Here is a 3,726-nt window from a genome sequence, read left to right as displayed (position 1 = left end):
AGTGATGCCTTCCCACAGCGTGCTCCCTGTACAAAGCACTCGGTGGCTGGCAACTGCATAGTTCAGATTTGGAGCAGTGTCCGTATCGTCAGTGACTCTTAATTCTGCTCTTGTGTGAGCTCTTCATTTGCAGGAAGCCCAATCAGTTTCTCATTCTTTCTCCATGAACAGAAGGAGATTTTTGTGTCTTTCCATAACACAGGAGAGAAAGAAATAGAGGGACCCAGATGACTTACAGAGAAGTAAGGAAGCTGCATGCTGATTCAGACCCAATAAACCAGCGTTTGCTATCTACAGTACTAGGATGGTTAACCACTAAAGATTTCTTTCCTACACTGTCCCATCAAAGAATGGAAAAGGAAAGAGATTGCAGCTGTTGTCCAAATGTATGGATTTGGGCAGCAAACTACTGACTCTCAAGAGACTGTGGGTGAAAAGGGTATGTTAAAAACTTAGCATCAGGTGTACACCAATGATTATTTTTTTCATTATGAATCTTAGTAGCATGTGGGTTGGACAGAGGAACTGAAAACCAATTGATGAGGAAGCAGCAAATGAATGTCCCTAAAAATAACTACATATTTGGTATGGTATCTCAGGATGCTTTTTGAACTATGCAGTGCCATCACAAATACAATCTAGAACCTCACTTGCAGGAAGGCAGTCTGAAGAGACTTTTGGCAGTGATGATTACGTGGGTTGAGAGTGTTTGCAAATTACTTAGTGATAAAAAAGTGTTATGTGAAAGTTAAGATTAGCTGGGGAGACCTGTGTCCCTGAAGAGACCCAGTAAAATAGCATTATCAAACAGACCAGTAAGTCCTCAGTTCTGACCTCAAATACGACCTCAACCCTCCTTTGTGTGACAGAGCCATCATAGACAAATTACCCACAATTAATTGGTTAATTCACAGGACACAGAATGATAGGTGTCAGAAGGGAACTCTGGAGATCATCTAGCCCAACACCCCCGCCAGAGCAGGTTCACCTAGTTTCCTTTCTTGAGTGCATTACACAGCAGTGAAATCCCTTGCAGCAAGGTGGCAAGGCAAAAGCACGATGAAACCGTTTGGGAAGAGCTATTAGCACAGGTTTCTTCAGCAAACATTTAGGAGAGTCTGACATGTTGTCCCTGAGCAACCAGCTGTAACTTTGAGGCTGGCCCTGCTTTGAACTGAGCGAACTCTGGAGGCTTCCTCCAATCTAAATGACTTTATGGGTCTGTATTGATTTGTTAGCATTCTGCCTGCTGCAATCAAATAACACCTTATTCCACTACAAAATATGGACCCTAAACCTCATTATCCCACCATTCCTCCCATGTATCTTCTCCCAGCTCATTCCTGGATGTCCACTGGGTAGGCTTGAAGCATACCAATCCTGAGTGCAGGTTTATGTTCCCCGAGGTCACAAGCAGTCTGATTTGTAAATGGGAATCTTAATTCACAGGACTTAATGTATACACTCACTGCATTCACATATAGTCAGAGATCATCTGCACCACCAAACATTCATTTAAAGCCAACATAAAACGGGTGAAAAATCCTAAGGCAGGTAAGTGCTGAGGCACCAGTCATCTGGCAAACATCGACAGGCAAGGATCAAGCACCACAGGAATGCAAAAACATTGACACATCATGAAGCCTAAACCTTTATGAAATACTGGTCTGGTTTCTATTTTCTGGAAGCTGTACAATGTTCCCATTATACAGGGACAGGGTCCCTTCGAAGTACCCAGATCTGAATCACTATCTCCACCCTGTGCCCCAGCAAGGCACAGCAAATCTCTAAATCATCTCCCATCATTTCCCTGCCCCATTTGCCTAACTTCAGACCACCTTTGCTCCTCTCCTGGAAATCCAATACTGCCTCTTACGGTTCCTCTGTTTCTCTCTAACAGACTCTCCCCTCCTTTCCCCCCTAGAATTTCAGAAAGACTTTATTAATCTGCCCAGAATATAAATTCATTTTCTACCAAAACCACATTTTTCTCCTTTTCCCAAGTGACTCTGGGAAGGAGGAAGGTGCTTCTGTTCACGGCATTACCTGCAGCATGTGTAGTATTCTTGTAAAGCCTTCTCAAAAGTCCAAGTCAGCTCTCCTAGATCCCTGCATGTTCACAGGCCAAGACACAGAGGAATCTCTCTTAATCCTGAATACATGATATGACAGTGACAGCACCATGCTTCATCACTGGGAAGTCTCTCTGACATCTCCTATCGGTTGCACTCAGTCTGGCTGGGATGGAGTTAATTTTCTTCATAGCAGGCTGTGTGGGGCTGTGATTCAGATCTGGGAGAAGAACCATTTGCTCAATGCGGAGGCCTACTCTGCTTCTTACTCTTGTTCCCCACAGTGAACAGATTGAGGGTGCCAAAGAGGTTGGGAGGTGACACAGCCAGGCAGATGGCCTGAACCCATGAGTTTCTTCCATGCTGTAGATCATGCACTGTGTTCAGTTTTGAGGCCCTCAGAAGGACACTGAGGTACTGAAATGGGTCCAGAGAAGGGCAATGAAGCAGGTGAAGGGTCTGGAGAACAGGTCTGGTGAGGAACGGCTGAAGGAACCAGGACTGTTTAGTCTGGAGGAAAGGAAGCTGAGGGGAGACCTTCTCACTCTCTACAACTCCCTGAAAAGAGGTTGGAGCCTGGTGACTCTTGGTCTCTTCTCCCAGGTAATAAGTGATAGGAGGAGATGTCATAGCCTCAAGTTGCACCAGGGAAGGTTTAGGTCAAATTCAAGCAACTTCTTTACTGAAAGAGTTCTCAAAGACTGGAACAGGCTCCCAGGGAGTGGTTGAATCCCCATCTGTGGAGGTCTCGAAAAGAAGCAAAGATGTGGTGCTGAGCAACACGGTTTACCACCACCCTGGGTAGAGTTAGAGAATGTTTGGACTCGGTGATCTGAAAGGTCTTTTCCAACCAAGACAACTCTGTTCTATGCTCCACAGCAGAGCAGAGAGGCTGGAGTTTAGGGAAGTTAACCATCTTTTCCCGAGGAGCTGGCTGGGCATCGGTCTACCCACAGGAGGTGCAAAGCAATCACCTTGGCACCGCTTCACCTTTCTCTTTCACCTCTTGGCATCACTTTGTATCTCAACCTACAAGTTTCTTTTCCTGTCCTGTTCCCCTGCGCCAGGGAGCGTGTGCCCGGTGCGGTCACCCCACGGCCCATACCCACCATCCACTCCACTTCCCTCTCCTCCCGCCGCGCCTCGAGCTTTCGCTCCGCGGACGGACCCGCCCCGCCGGCACGTGCGGGCGGGCGCGCACACGCCGCACGCGCCGTCCGCTAGCTCGCGCTTGCGCCTACGTCTCCGCCGCTCCGCGCCTAACGGTACCGCTGCGCTTGGCCCTGCCGAGCGGCTCCGGGGGGTCGGACCCGCGACGCTGCCCCCACCCGCCCCTCGGGACCCGCGGGCCGGCCATGCGCCTGCGCGGGCGGAAGGGGCGTTGGGGGGAGGGAAAGGGGGCTGCGGCCCCTCACGGCGGGGGGGTGCGCGGGGGGGTGCGTGACCCCCTCCCCCCCCCCCCCCCGCCGTGTGGCGGCCGGGGCGGGGCGAGGCGGGCGGCGCGTGACGCGCCCCAGCTGTCGGTCGCGCCCGCCCCGCCGGCCCCCCCCGCCGCCTGCCCGCCCCCCGAGCTCCGCGCTCCCCCTCCCCTGCGGTGGCTCTCCCGGTGCATTGTGGGAAGCAGCCCGTTGTTCATTTGCCATTCGACCTGATC

This window comes from Dryobates pubescens, chromosome 14, assembly GCF_014839835.1.
Source record: "Dryobates pubescens isolate bDryPub1 chromosome 14, bDryPub1.pri, whole genome shotgun sequence".
In the NCBI taxonomy this organism is placed as follows: Eukaryota; Metazoa; Chordata; class Aves; order Piciformes; family Picidae; genus Dryobates; species Dryobates pubescens.
The sequence above is the reverse complement of the archived record's forward strand: the minus strand, read 5'-3'. Positions refer to the sequence as shown.